Genomic DNA, 5,884 nt, shown 5'->3' with positions numbered 1-5,884 from the left:
TCACTTTCAATCCACTATATAGTTAGGTTTTACTTTTAACACACTATTAAGGGATTTTGTGTAACCCAATCATATTTTATGTTTTTTCTTTTTCCTCCAATTAAGAAAAAAGAAGAAGAGAGAGAGATCTGAGCCGATAACTAATTTAATTTAAACATTTGATTGATAAATTTAGCGGCGAGGATCAGTTATCACTTACAGCCGAAAGGTGGTCCCCACTCACCTGAATCTCTGAAGTAACGAATTTACATGTTTCATGCGATTTCCCAAAAAAAATTATTAGAACAAGTCAACAACTCTCTCTGGCTAGGATCCAATATGGATCTTCCTCTTTCTTCTTCCCTTAGTTAATCGCAGCCGCTATCAAATTTCCGATGAGATCCCCGGTGAACTCTTTGACCAGAGGTGGTTTTCTTGGTAATAGCACTGTGAACACTTATTATAGAGTTTTTTTTCTTTTTTTTTCAAATGAATCAATGTAAAGTAGTGTTAGGGTTCGTTGTTGGTTACATAGGTTGTTTTGGTTAGTTATGTTTTTCAATTCAATCGATACTGTGAACACTGTTCCTCTCTTTTGTTCTTACCTTCTATCAAATTGTTGTTTCATGGAAGATGTGATTAGGGAAACTTGATCTGTGAAACTCTCGAGCAACATAAAGAATTCGTGAACGATATCTTCAATAGGTGGATCCGGTTCATACAGATCTGGTGTATGTGTCTTCTCCTACAACACTACCATCTGAGTCGTTCACAGATCTAATGGCTGATGTGACGTATGCACAATTAGCTCAGTGCGTATGCTGCCTAGTCTTTTTAGAGCCTTTGGAACAAAGCCTTTGCTGGGTGCTGTTGGAAGAACTAGCAGGTTGGTGCTGGTGTTGGAAGATTGGGGATTAAAGATGAAATCCACACACCTAAGGATCAACACCCAAGACTTTTTAGGTGAAGTAGGGAAGAAATTGATGGACTTGGAGCTAGAAGGATTGGAGTAATTGGTGAGTCAATCCTCGGGTGTAAGCCCCACTGTCCAATTTCTGAGAATCAAGCAGTTTCTATTTTCAATTCAGATCCTGATATCCACAATTCTGCATAGTCTCAGACGTTTAGAGTCGAACAATATCTTGTATACGGTTAATTCTTCACTAATTGAAAAAATAGATCTAACGAAATTGTTGTGTTGCCAACGAAACAAGGTGAAATAGATCTGCGAAGTGTATGGAACACGATCCGTTTGGAAAGCAGAACTACTTCCTCTATAGAACATAAGCAGTGGAGAAGGAAATAAGTAAAATCTCATACAATGAACAAATCTTTTATTTCTTTTTACAAAATATAAAAACAGAAAATGTATTATTAATTCCATAATCAATTATGTTTTTATATTTATGTTTGTAACCTAATTCGTTATATGGTGAAGATTTTTAAAAGAATTTATTTAAATATTAAAAATAATTTATTATAATAAACATTGGATTAAGTTGAGTTTTGTCTGGGCATAATTATAATTATTGGTCAATAACACATATTCATGTGCCTGACACTGTGAGGGAGTGTCCTACCTAGGAACATGGACAGAAAGATTCCAAAATTTGTATTTTTTTTTTAAAATTTCAGGTGTTTGTCACAACACATATTTTTTTATTTTTTAAAAAAATCAGAAATTGAGAATGTTTGCTTTAGGTTTGATTTATGTTTTAATAAATAACATATATAATAATGCTTTTTAGTTACATATTTCAAAATTTTATTACATAAGAAAAATTAGATTTTAACTTTCTTGAAATCAAAAAAAGTTTTCTTAATAAAAATATTATATGTTCTATAAGATCATTTAAATTAAATATTTAAAATAATTTATAGCATTGTAATTTATATAAAATATCATTGTAAAGAATGATTTGTAGTAAACAAAATGAATAAATTTATTTATAGCTTATTAAAAAAGTTTATTCTAACTTGGTCTAGCCTTTACATCATTAAATAAACATTTGGATAAATCATGTTTAAGGTTGAACATATTTATATTTACAATTTGAACTAATATTCGTGTTTGGTAAATTTAGAGAGTAAAAGGATTTTGAGTTAAAACTATAAAGTTTTATTGTCCAAATGTGAAAGTGATAGTTTGTTGTTTATATTTCAAGTTATAGTGAAGATCATTTTTTTCTCTCTTATTTCTCATCACGAACCAAGTAATTTGAATACAAATGGATCATTCAGGGGAGACATCTTTCTTCTTCTCAAAATTTCCATTTGATTTCAAGGAAACAAACATGTAGAAGGTTTTTCAAAGATGGGGAATGGTGAATGATGTTTTGATATGCAGGAGATTGAACACTAAAAAGCAGATTCAAATTTGTTAGATTCTTGGGTGTTCAGAACATTAGGGAGCTGGAGAAAAAGCTGAAAACAATTTGGTTTGGGTTTCGGAAAATCAATGTTAACAAACCCGAATACAATAGGGTAGCAGAAACAAGAAAGGAATGGAACGATAAGTAGAAAAAAAAAGAAGACAAAATTGCAAGTGAAAGTGGTTAAAAAAGTGTGGAAGAAAAAATGAACAAATCATTCATAGGCACACATTGTCAAGAATGGGAACAAATCACAAACACACCACAAGGCAAGAATAAACGTAATACATTTCAAAGTGGAAGAAACACCTAAAGAATGGAGGAACTTATCTCCTAAGTTTGTTGGATCCTGTCAAATCTTGAGAAAGGTAGGTTCAGTGACTTATGAGATCGCAGAAAAACGCGAGAATAAAAATTGCACCGGATGAGATTTAAAACCAAGTTCCTTAAGTGACCAAAGAAACTTTAACCACTACACCAGACAAATTTTATTATATTATTAATATAATTTATATTATTATTATTAATATAATTATTAATATTAATATAATTTATATTATTATTATTAATATAATTATTATTATTAATATAATTATTAATATTAATATAATTTATATTATTATTATTATTGATATAATTTATATTATAATTATTATAATTTTTTTTTTTGGTTAATTAGTCTTAGTTGCTAAAGAAAGTCCAGTCCATTGTTGATGTGTTCCTTTAAAACATCCGGTATTTCTTCTGACACCACTCATTCTTCTTCCTGCACCTCATTACTTTTTGAAATCCCGAATTACCCGTTTTATTTTATTTCAAGACGCATTTTCCATGGTAGCGAGGGTGTAATCAGAAATTGGATTTTGAGAATGAATTTCAAAATTGAAAATCCATTACTAAAAAAACACATTAAAAAATAAAGTGTCCAAGATGGGAAATTGTTTTCCAGAATGGAACTTTCAAAAGAAAAAAAGTTTATTCCAGAGTGAGAGCAGAAAAAAACCCATCCATAACCATTTTCATCATTTCAGGTTTTTGACATGAATAATAAATTTTATATTATTTTGTTAAATAATGATTAAATTTTTTGTCCATAAGATATTATTTAAAGAACTTGAATGCATATAGTTTTAATTTTGTATTATACTATGATTTATATGTGTAAAGAAGAATTGCCAATAAAGTATATTTAACATGTTATTTTAACAAATCCTAATGGCGACATGCTTCTTCTTCAAGTATCATATGATCATATCATTCATTTTCCACTTGAGGAAAAAAAACTTAATTCTCATATAATATTATTTACACTTTTATTTTATCATCTAGCATTCTTTGTTTTTATTTTTTTATCTAGCATCATTTTAAAAGTAAAAAAAATAATAAATTAATAATTTTAATTTTGAATGCATTAAATAAATAAATATTTTTAATGTTTAAAATAATTATTAATGAATAAAGAAATGGTTTTTTACAAAATAAAATTAAAATAGTAATAAATTAAAAATGTTTAGTTTATTTTTTTTGTAAGAATGAAGAAAATAAAAAATTAAACCCTACAACAACATAAAAGTTGAATCTATAAACATAAATTAATATTTATTTTTATTATTATTGATGATGTAATCATATTAATTTCAAGTAAAAGCATTCAAAGACAAACACTCATACATGGCTCTCCTTTGATAGGAGGAACACCAGATTTTTGGTAGAAGATAGACAAAATCCAAGAGAAGTATGACCATTAGGCCAATTTGCAGTTCGCTTGGACGAATTATGGTGTGACTGTGGGAAATTCCAAAAACTACACTTATCATGCTCCCATGTGCTTGTTGCATGCAAATATGCTCACCACGATTTTGCTAGGTACATCTCACTTGTGTACACATTGCAACAAGTCTTTCATGTTTACGAAAGACTATTTGGTGAACTCAGAAATGAAGAGTATTGACCTGCATACACTGGTCAAATATTATGTCCAAGTCCCGACATTAAAACCCTCACATCTAAACCCCAACTACCACACTATTAACATCGCTCGTTAAACTCTTATATTTTTTTTTTGTTAACAATCATCATTAAACCCTACCACTTCAATTTTCAGGTTTTATTCTTTTTTCACTTATCAAACTGAAGTTGTGCATGACTGACACGATTTTAGTGTAAAAATAATACAATTGAAATCATGCATGAATGTCACGACTTCAATTATATTATTTTTACACTGAAGTTGTGTCATGTTTACACGAATTTACTTAAGCTTTAATTTAAAAATTAATCATAATCGTCCAAAACACTCATATGTGTTATACGATTTCAACTAAAGTCGTTCATGAGTAACACGACTTCTATATTAAATGAAGTTGTGTATTTCTAACATAATTTCTTCATAATAAAACTGTGTTAATGAGATATAATTTATCCAAACCCGTGATAATTTTTTTTGCCTATATCAATAATAAACTAAGTGAATTACACTAATCTCCTACAAAAACGCATTAGTCAAGTATATTCGCCTAAAATAGTTATTTGGTTGAACATTTTACTAACTCATTTTAGATACATTATCCTTTAGGGATGCTAACCAAGCTATCTATGACTACCAAGCTGGTAGAAGAGATGCTAACCTTCCTATCTATGACTAGGCTGCGTCGAGAAGAGAAGGATGGCCATACGTGGGGAAGTGAAGATGAAAGGTGTTTTTCAGTGAATTCCGCTTATGCATGCTTGGCTAACCAAGGAAGAGGGCCACATCTAGACGTGTTTAAACTTCTTTGGAAGGCTAACATGGAGGGCTTTGACGGACAATCTACCAACTAGAGAGAGGTTGAGTAGGAAAGGGGTGATCTTGAATAATACCTTATGTGCTCTATGTCAGACCACAGCTGAGTTCAGTCAACATCTCTTCATGGAATGCAAACATACTCTGTGCGTTTGGTCGTTGTGTTACAGATGGTTTGGTATAGTGCTTGCCCAACATAATGATATAAAGACCAATTTTGAGAGTTTCCACTTATTCCAGGTTAACTAAAAAAAAAATTTGGTTTGAAAAGGAGTTTGGCCAGCAATTGTGAGGAGCATATGGGACCAAAGGAACGAGGTGGTGTTTAAGCATGGTGTAGTAGATGCAGAGGAGATATTCCAAAAGGCCCAAATCAAATCATGACTATGGTTAAAACATAAATCAAATTCTTTCACCTACTTTTTAGTGGACTGGATTTTAAATCCAATGTCATGCATTTAAATAAAAGGGGCGGAAGGTGGATAATCGGTGTGAAGAAGGAAGGAGGTATGGTAGATGTATATGGAGTGAGATGCTCTCACGGGGAGTAGAGATAGCGTGAGAGTGGGGGGTGTGGCTAAGGAGTTTCTTTCTCTTTAAAAATAAGGTAACATTGGAGAACTTGTTCTCTGTTCTTTATGCAGGGGTGCTCTTGGATGGAAAAGCTCTCATACTGGTTACAGTGGTAACCTTTTGAAGCTATAAAGCGGTGTATGGACTAGGGTGATGAGCGCATATGGGAGAGGAGAAG

General features: G+C 31.2%; 1 long non-coding RNA gene across 1 annotated transcript; it reads left to right on the top strand.

Annotated features, from left to right (window-relative positions):
- The first annotated feature begins 269 nt into the window (after positions 1-269).
- Positions 270-1,169, top strand: LOC137833081 (uncharacterized). Its single transcript, XR_011084673.2, has 2 exons — positions 270-417; positions 613-1,169. It is a non-coding gene; the product is annotated as an uncharacterized LOC137833081 (long non-coding RNA).
- Positions 1,170-5,884: the final 4,715 nt, after the last annotated feature.

Source organism: Phaseolus vulgaris, chromosome 6 (assembly GCF_051622355.1).
Source record: "Phaseolus vulgaris cultivar YP4 chromosome 6, ASM5162235v1, whole genome shotgun sequence".
In the NCBI taxonomy this organism is placed as follows: domain Eukaryota; kingdom Viridiplantae; phylum Streptophyta; class Magnoliopsida; order Fabales; family Fabaceae; genus Phaseolus; species Phaseolus vulgaris.
Note: the sequence above shows the minus strand (reverse complement) of the source record. Positions and strands in the feature narration are given on the sequence as shown.